Raw genomic sequence first — 14114 nt, 5'->3', positions numbered from 1 at the left:
CGGGGTTTCACTGTGTTAGCCAGGATGGTCTCGATCTCCTGACCTCATGATCCACCCGCCTTGGCCTCCCAAAGTGCTGGGATTACAGGCATGAGTCACCGTGCCCAGCTTCCATATCTTTTAAAATTAATTTTTGGCATCTCTTTTATTATTAAACATACTAACATTTTGTTCAATGTATAGCAAACATTTGTGGCTGTCATGCTTCCTTTGATATTGTTAATGGACTGTTTCGTTGCGTAAAAGTTTTTAATTTTCATGTACTCAAATCTGTCAATTATTTTCTATTACAGCTTTTGGGTTTTTTGTTTTGCTTCTTTGCAACTAACACTGTTAATTTTTTTAAATAGATCTTTAATTATTATGTAAGATGGACAGTTAATTTTCTCCTGAATTTTATTTTTAATTTTACCCCTTATAGAAAAATTCATAATTTCTCCACTGATTTCTAGTGTCACATATCATGTGTTACATTTTGATATATATTTATATGGATTTGGGACACTACTCTGTTTCTTTGAGATGCCTATTTATATGCCGAAAAATATACAGTTTTGTTTACTGTAACTGTAAAAACAGAAAGTTTCTTGGTAAGGCCACTATATTTATTTTTTCATAAAATTTTAGGGTCAATTTGTTCAATTCAAAGCCTTTTTTTGGCATTACATTACATTTATGTATTAATTTGAGAAAAATTGATATTGTTAGGACATTAATTCTTCCCATCCAGGAAATATGTCTATTTATGTCTTTTTAAAAGTATCCCTCAATTTTTTAAATGTAATCTTATATCATTATAATCTTTTTGCACAATAATTTGTGTAATCATTCTATATTATGAACATTTAGGTTATTCCCAAATTTTTACTCTCATAAATAATGCTGTAATCAACATAGTTATGGGAAGTGTAGAAAAAAATTTTGCCTTTGGGGAATTAATTTCCTTTGTCTAAAATACCAGGTGAGGCCCAACTAGGTCAAAGAGCAGGCACTTGTTTATGGGCCTTGAGATATAAAAGCTTATTATTATCTTTTTATGGCTTCAACTGTTAGTGTTCTGTCTGTTACACTCTACTTCCAATTAGGAACAAAGTCTTTAAATATTTTTGTCCTTTCCACTGTTATTGCCTCAATTTGTCCCTTCATCATTTTTTACTTCTTCCTCTTCGATAGCCCCCTGGCTGGACTCATCTTCACCAGTCTTGCCTACATCAAACTCAAATGCTTTCATGGTAAACCTGATTACATTAATCCCTGAATTAAAAATTTTTAATGGCATCTACTTCCCACAGAATAAAGTTAGAACATCTTTACTCCTGCTGTTTTCATTGGGCTTTAGAATAGTAGCTCAATACATATCTACAGTGTGTTTGAATCCATCCTCTCTTCTTGGAATGTTATTTCCCACCCCTCATCTAAAAACCTTACCCATTCTTGATCTTCAGACCCGATGGCACTTTCTTCTTAAAACCTTGCCTGATCACTCCAACTCTGAAAGCACTGTGCTTGCTTCTGTCATATAGCACTTGCAAATGGGTTTATAATACAGCTGCTTTGTTCTACCTCCAAAGGTCATTGTGAGGCTGATATGAGTTGACATGTGGTTAATTATAAACCATGTGTAAATATAAGGCACTGCTATTATTAGACAACGTGTCCATCCTTCTAAGAAAGCCCACACTGGTGGATAAGCAGTGACGTAAGTACAATCAGCTTTTATGAGCATGGGAATGGGAATCATTTGCTCCATGGGAAGATGCTAAGAGAGCTGGCCTATTGACTGATAAGAATTCATGTCTCCCAAACCCAAAGAGGGAAAACTGAGTCTGCTGAATCAAATGCAGCAGTTATTAGTCTCTGTATTAGCTGCGTGGATGTCTTCGGGCTACTGTGGTCTGAGTCCTGCTCTTCAAAGTATAGTCTTTGGGCCAGGTGCATTGGTGTCATACTAATTATCATTTTAACCCTAGGCATAGCCTACGAGTGAACCCAGAAGGGAATAGAGTGAATTCACTTAGTAATTAGTTTAAACTAAAACAAATGATTTTGACTTATTAGATTATGATTAATCATAATCTTATTAGAAATGCAAGATCTCAGACCCCATCCCTACTTTCTGAATCAGACTTTGTATTTTTTCTTTAATTTATGAAGAACATAAATTTATTTCTCACAGTCCTGGAGACTGGGAAGTCCAAGATCAAGGTGCCAGCATTTGGTCTGGTGAGAGACTTCCTGCTGCATCAGACTTTATATTTTAACAAGATCCCTAGGTAGTTCATACGTACATTAAATTTTGAAGAATTATTTTCTAGAGAAGTGACCTCCAAAGTTTTCTGTTTATCATTTCAGCAGTAAAATCATTTTTAGCATGCCTTCCCAAATACATATGTATTTTTAGTCATAAATTTTATATATGTACTACTGTATTATAAATGAATGAAAGTAGAAATTTTAAAACAATGAAATAAGATGAAACAAAAATTTGACCATGGAATCCTACACAGCCATAAAAACCCCAAATCATGTCCTTAGCAGTAAGATGGATGCCGATGGAGGCCATTATCCTAAGCAAATTAATCCAGGAACAGAAAACCAAATACCTCATGTTCTCTATTATAAGTGGGAGTTAAACTTTGAGTATGCACGGATGTAAAGATAGGAAAAATAGACACTGAGGAATTCTAAAAGGGAAGGGAAGGAGGGTGGCAAGGATTGAAAACTACCTATTGGGTACTGTGCTCATTGGATGACATGATCATTCATACCCCAAACCTCAGTATCATGCAATACATCCATGTAACAAACCTGTGTATGTACCCCCAATCTAAAATAAAAGTCAAAATTATTTAAAATAAAATATAAAATAATTTTATTTTTAACAGTATAAAACCATTTATTCTGAAATTATTAATTATCAAAATTTAAATGAGAATAATGTGATTAAGTATGCTTTTTTTTAAAAAAAGATGTTGGCGTAACACTTTGAGACACAGTTTATGAAGATCTGGTTCTAAGTTTAGTTTATTTTTAGTTTTTAGTTTTACACCTATTATGACTGAAAAATACACTACATGAAAAGTGGTAGAAATTTTCTTTTTGTTCAGCAAAACTTACTCACTTTTTGTAAGTGAATGTTTTTAGGGTATAACTTTCTGTAAAATTTATACTCAGTGTATAGCTCTAGGAGCTTTGACAAATGCAAGAAGTCACATAACCATTACAATGTAGATGTAGAATGGTTTCATTATCCCCGCACCCGACCCCCCAAATATGCTCACGCTTCTATGTAGCCAAACACGGTGCCCACCCTGTCCCCTGGCAACAACTGACCTGTTCTCTATCCATATAGTTTCCCTTTTCCAGACTGCCGTGTAAGTGGAATTGTATAGTATGTAGCATTCTTTCACTCAGCATCATGCATTTGAGATTTATACTTTGGAAACAATTATTGTTTTGTAAAAGGAAATGGACAACTCATTATTTAATCCAACAACTTTTTTACTACTTCGTCATGAAATAAACAAGAAACTTCTGTGTGGTACCAGATATTTTCATACTCACTCCCTATTTTGTTAAGTTTCATATTCTAAAGGTCTTGCTTTTATAAAATAAACTACATTGATGGAAACCTGTAGCACATAAATGGCAATCAACCAGTGGAGGTACCATGGCAACCCCTGTGTGTTTGCTGAACTCTTTCTGATTCTGGAGATGATCTTGTGTAGTTTCCGGAACTTGTGTTGAGCTAATTTGAGAACTCAGTGAAGGCACTATTGTCAATCTAAATATCAGTAAAGATTAGTTTCTTTCTTTCTTAGAAAAAAAAAAGAAATGCTAAATATCAGTAAAGATTAGTTTCTTTCTTAGAAAAAAAAATACCCCAAATAACTATTATATTATTTTCATTCTTCGACTCACTGGATCATCTTGTATACCTACGTATATACTTCTTTCTTGGAGAGCTTTGCTTTTGAGCCATAGTTCTCAAACATATCTGTGCATCAGAATAACTCAAGGTGGCCATTAAAATGCAAATTCCAAGGCCCCATTGCAGGCCTTTTCAACATGTGTCCCTGGGGAAGAAGAGCCTAGGCAATCGTATTTGATATGTTTTCCCAGAAGACTCTTATGCAGCTAGCCCAGCACTTGACGGACACAAGGGTTCAAAGGCCAGTGGTCTAGTGCCTCGCTACTCAGAGCTGGATCCAGAAGCACCACCTGAGAGTTTGTTGGAAATGAGAACCAACCCCTGGCTCTACCTCAGAGCCACTGGATTAGAATCTGATTTTTAACAAGAACAGGTGATTTACATGTATGTGAAAGTTTGAGAGATGCTGCTCTAGTGCCGGAATTCCTAAACCCCAAGTGACTGTAAAGTGAATGTTCTTCCTGAAGTCTCCAATTGGCACCCAGGGAAACTGACTCAAATTTATGGGAGTCTCCAACTCTAACTTGTTGGGGGAGATATAAGGGCAGGCTGATGTCACAAATTCCACTTACCAGATTGTAACACTGGAGAATCATATGACTGAGAACACACTGTCAGGTAAATTTCCAATGAGGTCTCTGATACATAGTGAATATTCTTTGTTGGTTTTTAATTGCAATAAGAACATTTAACATAAGATCTTCCCTCTTAACAAAATTGTAAGTGTACAATACAGTACTGTTAAATATAGGCACAAGGTTGTACTGCAGATCTCTAGAACTTATTCATCTTTCAGAACTGCAACTTTATACCTGTTGAACAAAATTCCCCTTTCTTTTGTCCCAGCAGCCTCTGGCAATCACCATTGTACCCTCGGCTCCTGTGAGTTTGATTATTTTAGAAAACCTCATATAAATGTGATCATGCATTATTTGTCCTGCTGTGACTGGCTTATTTCACTTAGCATAGAATCCTCCAGGTTCATCCGTATTGTCATATATGGCAGGATTTTCTTCTTCTTTTTTCTTTGTTCAAGGCCACACAGTATTCCATTGTATATATATGCCACGTTTTCTTTATTCATCCATTGAGGGACATTTAGGTTGTTTCCATATCTCGGCTATTGTGAATAATGCACAAAGAACATGGGATTATTAATATCTGTTTGAGATCCTGATGTCAATTCTTTTGGCTATCTACCCAGTATTATGATTGTTGGATCATATGGTAGTTCTATTTTTAATTTTTTAAAGAACTTCCATCCAGTTTTCCATAGCAGTCGCACCAGTTTACATTCCTGTCAACATTGTATAAGTGTTTCAGTTAATCTACATCATCACCATTGTTATCTTTTGAATTTTTTAAACAATAGCCGTCCTAACAGATATGAGGTGATATCTCATTAGGGTGTTGATTTCCCTTTCTCTGATGATTAGTGATGTTGAGTATCTGTTGCAAATAGGGACAATTTTACATTTTCCTTTCTGATTTGGATGCTTTTTATTTCTTTTTCATGCCAAATTTTCTGGCTAGAACTTTTAATACTATGTTGAATAAAAGTGATAAGAGTGGGCATCATCCTGTTTCCTGATGTTAGAGAAAAATATTTCAGTCTTTCACAAATTAAGAATGATGTTAGCACTGGGCTTGGCATATATAGCCTTTATTGTGTTGAGGTGTTTTTCTCTATGCCTAGTTTGTTGAGAATTTTTATTATGAAAGGGTGAAGGATTTTGTCAAATACCTTTTCTGCATCTGTTGAGATGATCATGTGATTTTCATCCTTCAGTCTGTTGATGTGGTGTATCACATCCATTGCTTTGTGAATGTTGTACCATCCTTGCATCCCAGGGATAAAGGTCACTTGGTCATGGTGTATGATCCTTTTAATATACTGCTGAATTTTGTTTCACTAGTATTTTGTTGAGGATTTCTGCATCTATATTCATCAGGGATATTAGCCTGTAGTTTCTTATCATTTTATCTGGCTTTGGTATAAGGGTAATGCTGGCCCCATAAAGTGAGTTTAGAAGTGTTCTCTCCTCTTAGACATTTTGGAAGAGTTTGAGAAGGAAAACAATAAATAAAGGAAGCTTTCGCTACTCAATTTTCATCATTTGAACAGCCTCAGGTGACAAGGCCCCGTGGCTGGAGGCGTTTGCTTCCTTCTGGCTTCAAGGTGAAGACTTCACTGAACTTTGTTTTCACTGGTCCCTGAGGTGTGGGAATTAGGGAGAATCCCAGAGTCTTTTCTAGGGTAAGACTGCTTTGATGTCTTTGCCAATGTTTGTTTTTCTAACTGAATTTACAAATAGGAAAGGTTATTTTTAGTGACAGAAGAAAAAGCTCAACAGTTCTTCCGGGGATTTAGATGTGGGAACTGTGTTCCTTCTACTTCTCTCTCCCTAAACTCCCTCTCTTTTCTCCCAAGGACATTTTATCTGCCTCAAGATAATGTGATATGGAGGAAAAAAGCACTGGACTGGGACCCAGCGGGACTGAGTCTTGTCTGGACTGACACCAATGAGCCATGGGTTTGCTAGAGCAGAGGTGGCTGAGTGGAGTGGTAATGAGTACAGGAGCACTGCAGACAGACTAGCCACTGAGTATCTGCTTCCACTACTTACTGGTTATGTGTCTTAGGCAAATTATTAACCTCTGTGTTTTATATTGTCCTTATGTATAACATGGGAATCATAATGTGTCTACCGTAGGACTGCTTCAAGTGTAAGGTGAGGTAATTGACATTAAAAGCACTTAGGACTGTATGAAGCATGCTTTTACCTTTCTGATTCATACTGTTGCTGACAAGTCAGTCATCTAAGTTATGTCCAAGTGCTGGAATCTCACCACATGCAGAACATCCTGTAGACCTGAGGATCGTCTGATGCAGAAAAAAGAAGGCAAAGTAGGCTGCTTTTCTTCAGTCATGTAAAGGATCGTCACACAAAAGAGATGTTTCTTCTTAGTTGCTTGGAAAGTTCGTTGGAGTTTAATTCAAAATACTGGAAATAATCAGTAGTATTTCTATACATTAGTAATGAATTATCTGAAAAAGAAATCAAGGAAACAATCCTGTTTACTATAGCCTAGCAAAAAATACTTGTGAATAAGTGTAAGCAAAGAGGTGAAAGATCTGTACACTGAAAACTGTAAAACGTTGAAAAAGACAAAACAATGAAGAAATTCTGTAATCAATGGAACTTGAGAATGAAAATCACCATTTTGCAAAACAGTGAGTCTTCATAACTGAAATAATTCAAGCCAAAACAGGCTCTTTGTTTAGATTAGCTTGGAAGGTATTCTCCTCTCTAAATTGTGACTCTAGAAAAGCAGGGAGATTCCTCTTCTCCCTGTGACTACCTGAAAGTTATTTTTCAATCTCCTTACCACTCTTACTGCTGTCTTTATCCCAGCAAGGGGAATAGTTCACTTCTTTTCCAAACAGACATGATGGTGTCAGTTGTGGTCAGAGCTGGTAGAGCCATCTTTCAGATGGGGAAAGTGATACCAAAAGTCTTGTATTATGTTAGAAACAGCAAGTCGAAAGGGTAAGATCAATAAATTGTTGGAAACGTAAAAGCTCCCAGGATATCCTTGGCACAATAAGAGTTAGTCAATAATGGAAAACCAGCAAGTTAACATGGAAAGTTTAGTTTAATAAAACCACAGGTAAGCATTGGTAGGCTATGGAAATATTCACACACAGTGCATGCACACTGCTATCTCTGTCAGTATCTCTGCCTGCCATTGCCACGTTTCTTGACTTTCGGTGACAAGATGTACTTGTGAATCAGGTTTCCAGCTGTGGCAACCCTCAGTCACTACTGTGTAGTCATAATATCAAATATCTCTGATCTCCTATCCCACTAATCTGTCTTTCCCTGCTTATATCACTGGTTTTTGTAGTCACTTTGGGCTGCTACTACAGAATATTATAGACTGAGTGGCTTAACCAACAAACACTGATTTCTCATAATTCTGGAGACTGGGACTATGAGATCAGGGTACCAGCATGGTTACATTGTAGGTGAGGGCTCTCTGTGTGGTCGGACTGCTTCTTTTCTGGATCCTCATGTGGAAGAGATATCTGTGGTATCTTTCATCTCCTTATAAAGACACTGATCCCATGATGCGGGCTCTGCCCTCATGACCTCATTTAAACCTAATTACTACACAAAGACCCAACCTCCAAATACCAACACCTTTGGGATTAGGACTTTAACATAAGAATTTGGGGAGGATGCAAACATTCAGTCCATAGCACTGGTCTAGTTACTCTTGCCTCTGAGCCCTTGCACTGAATCTTCTTGTTGCCTAGAACATTCCTCTCTCTCATATCCACACGTCTCTTTTCCTACCTCCTTCAGGTCCATTTTCAAATGTCACTTGTTTCCTCTCAGTGATGACTTCACTGACCTCCCCATTTAAAATGACGTCCCATGGCCCTCATTGTCCTCTTTCTTTGTTACTGTATACCATTGCACTCATCACCTTCTTTCACAGTGAGTTTCCCTAGAAGTAGACCTTGTTCCAGGATTTCAAGTGTAAGTGGTTTATTCAGGAGATGCCTTATAGTTATTCCACCTAAATGGAGAAGGAGCTGGGATATTTACATGCCAGCTTCCATTAGTCATAGATTGTGGGCTTTTTGCGAGTGGAGTGTTGATTTCCTAGCACTTCTCCTCAAGGTGGGCAAATAAGCCTTCTGTAACTTTGGAGAAAGAACTAAGACCTGATGTAGATGCTGATCCCTGGAATATCAGGGAGTTTACCAGAATGCTGAGGTCCAGGAATGTGGGTGGAGCACTGACAATATCTGCTATATCATCTGATATACTATGTAGCTTACTATTTATATCTATATATGTGTATATATATGACATATTTATATCATATATACATTCTTCCAGAATGTAAGCTTTATAAGACAGATATTTTTGCCCATTTAGCTCACTCCTGAACTTAGAATGGTGACCTGGCACATGTTGGTGTTTAATAAACGTTTGCTGAATGAATGAATTATGTAAATGAGAGATTTTAAGCTGTGAGTTGTGATCCATCCAACAGGTCATAAAATTAATGTAATGGCTCCTGAACAGCATTAAAGGGATAGAGAAACAAAAAAATCAGGCAATACTGCAAGTAGTAAGGGTAATACTATTGTAAAAAATATTTCACTGCACTTATTTAATATGCATATTATAATTAAATTAAATAAAAATATACATATGATATCTATTTTGAGTCCTAAAGTAAAATGTGTTTTTCACTCTAGATTGTGATACGTGACCATCATTGATCAACTTACTCCTTTTAGAGACCAGTAGATCAAGGCCCAGAGAAGTGAAGGCTGTTCCCAGGTCACAAAACTGGCCCCATGACATCATAGCTCCTCTGGCTGTCTAGCAAATGACAGACACTGGAAATTTATTTTATGGAACAGAGGCCTCCAGTTAGGTCTCCTTCTGAGCAAAGGGAAAGTAGATCCTTTGTATACATCCAAACCAAGTTGCAAACCCGTGAGTATCTGGTATTCTAGGGGTGGCCGAGAGCTTGGCCTGGCTGTCGATATGGCTTCAGTCATCGCATCTGCTTGCCAATGTGCCTGTGTGTGCATCAGGGTTGAGTTGGCTTTGCTATCTGCATCTGAGCACAAAACACAGTCTTTCCAGGGCTTGCCTAGCTTCCACTGCCCTCAATATAGTCATTAAAAAAAAATTGACATGATGGGGTCATGTCCCATGAAAGAGATTTTCTAAAGCATTATCTTTATTATTGTTTAATTCCACTTTTAAAATTCAGATTAAAAGCAAGAACCTGCTCAGAGCCAGCCACCCTTCTTGCTTGTCATTTGCTCCCTTCTCTTACACTTCCTACACAGAAAAACAAAACAGGTGGAAGGCATTTTCCAGCCTCAGGGCCATGCTTCTGAGAGAACAATGCCTCCTATATTGCCATCTACAGGGTGTTGTGCAGGTTTGCTCTGTACACCTGCAGTCCTTTCTGGAGCCAAAGGAGGAGTTGTTGGTAATAATAAAGTCCATGAAGTCACAGCAGTGTTCTGCTCACTCATGTCACAAGGAAATGTTTGGCGGTTTTGTGGAACACATTTCCAGCCAGGACCAGAAGCACAAGGGAGCATCATTTAATGCCATCTCAAGGTGGGGTGGGGCTAGGGTTAGGGTCTTGTTTAGGCAAAAAGGGAATCAGAGACACCTTGGAAACCCAGTTCATAGGGACCAAAAGGTCCAGGATGGGCCATTTGTGAAGTGAATATATGCTCCCCAAATGTCGTTTTCTCCCAGGTATGACAAATACATTATCTTCAGTGTTCATGAGTAGAGAAAGAAGGAAATGGGGAAGAGGAGGGGAAGGGAGGCAAAAGGAGGAGAGAGGAGGAGAGAAGGGGAGGGGAGGAGGAAGAGCAGAGGAACAAATGTGTTTATCTTTCTTATTTAGCTGCTGCCTGCTGCCCTTGCTCCTTTTGGTTGGCCTTTTTTAGGTCAGGAATGCAGACTCGGGTCACCACACATAGGAGCTCTCAGTCCCATCTTCTTTTATTCCAGACATCCATCCCCAGAGTTGCCCTTGTTCCTCAGCATGTGATTGGGGTTGGGTAGTGGGCAGTGGGTGGCAGGAGGCAGAGGGAGTAGAAGTGCTTTCAGAGGCAATAAAACCTTGTCACTCACATCTGCTGAATAAACCATCAGCATTGCTGGTGACCTAGCTAGAAACTGAAAATGGTAAGACGAAAGCTAGGAAATTAACCTTTTATCCCCTGTTATTTCTTTAAAAAAAAATTTAACAGGAAGGTAGACTCTCTCTGGCTAACATACAGTGCACTGGAAAAATTGCTTCCTTATGGAGGAAGAAAAGCCACCAGCAGGGCTGAGAGGAGCAGAGCAGCTGCCTGGAGACTTGGCAGGCTGGGCGCCTTGTCAGATCCTGCCAAAGAAACTGTGGCCAGCATGGCCTCCTGGCCCTTCTCAGGCCCTCTTCCAGACCTGTGGACTTCCTTTATTGGCTGAAATCATGAAACTAACTTTTGCTCCATATGATAGAAACAGGGAGGTTTAAGCTAATTTCTACCTTGACATTTCCAATGAGAGAAACAGATTAATGAGTTAAATGGAAGGGTGATTTTCCCCTTGGCCTCTTTACCATATCTTTTGCCTCCTGTTGACTAACAATGCAAGGGCAGATCAGGTGATTCACAGAAATCCTGTGTGCCAGGGCTTCTTGCATGGGGAGGATGTGGTGCCAAGAGAAACACACCATGATCCATTCAGACTGAAAGGCACACAACGTCTCTCATTGTTTATACCGTATGGAGCACCTTAGTGCTGTCCACGGAGATCCATCAGACCCATCTTCAAGTGCATTTGGGATATACTGATTTATTTTCCTGTGGTTGTAGACTATGTCTTCTATCATGCAGCATTTAAACTGGTTTAAGCTATTTAATGCTTCCAGACCAAGGAAAATGTATTTATTTGCTTGAGTCAGTTGACTTATTCCCTTCCTGAATTCAAAAGGCCACGAGTCCTGATCATCATGGGATATTGCGCTTCTAATGTGAAGTCGGGCTGGTCTCAAAAGTATCCTGGTGTTTCTCCTTTTCATGAACATATTTCTTAAAAGGAGAGAACAAGCATCTTCATCAACTACACAAATCTTCCAGGAATTCATGTTTTTCGTAATGTTAACTTTTAACCCTTCTATTGCAATTGAAGCCAATCACATAGTTCAAGTTATAATGCTTTCATTTATATATAAAGCAAAGGCTATAAATGGCAGCTATAGCATTGAAGTTGAATGAAGCTCATGGACTTTTCTTTTTATTTGATCCAAAATTGTTTGGGTCAAAATTTTAAAATTAAGAGATTTTACCGTAAAGTCTGTATCTGCAGCTTTTCTTGAAAATCCATGTTTGTCACTGTCTGTCTGTTCGTGCTGCTATAACAAAGTGCCTTGGACTGGGTAAATTATAAATAATAGAAACTTATTGCCCGGGTGTGGTGGCTCACGCCTGTAATCCCAGCACTTTGGGAGGCGGAGGCAACTGGATCAGCTGAGGCTAGGAGTTTGAGACCAACCTGGTCAATGTGGCGAAACCCCATATCTACTAAAGATACAAAAATTATCCAGGCGTGGTGGTGGGTGCATGTAATCCCAGCTGCTCAGGAGGCTGAGGCAGGAGAATCACTTGAACTGGGGAGGTGGAGGTTGCAGTGAGCCAAGATCGCACCATGGCTCTCCAGTGTGGGCAACAGAGTGAGACTCCAACTCAAAAACAAACAAACAAACAAAAAACAAAAAAACAACAAAACAAAACAAAAAAGAAACTTACTGCTCACAATTTTGGAGGCTGGGAAGTCCAAACACAAGCGTTAGCAAATTCAGTGTCTGGTAGGTGATCTCACATGGCAGAAGGAGCAGGGGTCCTCCTTTAAGCCTCTTTTATAAGGATGCTAATCCCAATTATGAGGGTGGACCCACATGACTTAATCACATTTCAAATGCCCCACCACTTGATATTGTCACACTGAGTGTTAGGTTCTAACATATGAATCTGGTTGGGGGATACCCACATTCAGAACATAGCAGTCACCATGGGACTCACATTCCTGCCTGTCAGCAATCTATTTGTGCTATCCTGTGGCTTCCCTATGAAGTGGTGCCTGCTCTCTCCATTCTCTTAGAGAGAGAGTTCATCCCAGGCTCCTCTCATTATTTCTCTACCCTGAAGCCATGTCAGTTGATTTGTTATGTTACTTGTATTGTTGTTTTTCTTAGACTAGAAAAGTATTTTTCTGTGCCCAGAGGACTATTAAAAGTGGGAAAAACAAAAGTTAAACTGGAAAAAGCTCCACATTTCTAAGAGGGCACATGGAGAGATTCTAATTGCCAGAGAGAAAGTAACTTTTATCCTTGAGCTTGCTTCACTCAGAAAGGTTGCCTCTGGCTGTTGTGCACATTTGTGATTGCAACCCCCAGTATATCCTGTTTCTAACACCCTCTCTATACATTCTGTGGTGGCAGCCCATCCTCTGTCATACCTTCGGTTCTCTAACTGATTTCTTTTATAATACCACACCTAAGCAAATGATAGATGATTCCAGAAAATGGGAATCCAACTGATTGAAGGTAAGAATTAGAATTTCATGGTCATCAGCAAAGGGTAAAAATAAAATGTAGAGATAATAAGAGATATGTGTTTTTTTCCTTATTGCTGACTGGTTACAGAAGCAGAGGTTGAAAAATCACTATTGGGTCTCATAAAGGACAAACTTTGACTTCTTATTTCCCATAGATACAGTTTTTTATCTTCAGGATTCACATGTTTAAAAACTCAAATACAAAACTTACTTTCTCTTTGCCAATTAGAATCTCTCTACGCATTCTCTTGGAAACAAGTATGCTTCCACAAAGGTATCCAAGATGGTGGCTCTGAATTCCCTAAGCTTTCTACAAAAGCTTCTCATCAGAGAGTTTAGGAAAGTTCCTTGAGGTATAAGGCAGTTTCCAAAACAAAGCCACCAAGTGTCAAATTTAGACATGTAATAATAAATGTCTGTTGTGAAAAAGCCAATAACAGATGAGAGACAGGAACCCAGATATAATGATATTGAAGGAAGGTGGATTTTTTCACTAAATTTTTCCTCGATATTTCGTAGAACTCCAGGATAATTTTATATATTTTTTAAAATTCCCAGGGTGCTGCAGACTCCCGCTGTGAAGTGAATCTCTGGGGCAGATAATCTCTTTTTACCACTTGCCCTAGCAAATAGCAACTTAGTAAGCAAAACTCGTCAAAATTAGGCAAACCCTCTCTGTCTCAGAAAGGTGTGACTCATTCAAAATGAGCCATGGGGAAAAACACAGTTTTTAAGAGAATGTAAGCTTTAAGAAAATGAACTGTGGAGGTTGGGGGTTAGGAGAGGGGAGAGCTTAGAACTTCAGAGATGTAATTAATCCGTTCAGGATTTAAAATGAATGTTACTTTGCAAGAGTTATATTCAAGTAGGCATGTGAGAGAAATGGGGGCCAGGGAAAGACTCAAAGGTAAATGGCTAAGAGGGGATTACTCTCTAGATTTTAGAGAGAGAAAGAAATCTTCACACGCGCACACACACACACACACACACATACACACACACACACACTCTGACGCACATAC

Source organism: Mandrillus leucophaeus, unplaced genomic scaffold (assembly GCF_000951045.1).
Source record: "Mandrillus leucophaeus isolate KB7577 unplaced genomic scaffold, Mleu.le_1.0 Scaffold873, whole genome shotgun sequence".
In the NCBI taxonomy this organism is placed as follows: domain Eukaryota; kingdom Metazoa; phylum Chordata; class Mammalia; order Primates; family Cercopithecidae; genus Mandrillus; species Mandrillus leucophaeus.
Note: the sequence above shows the minus strand (reverse complement) of the source record.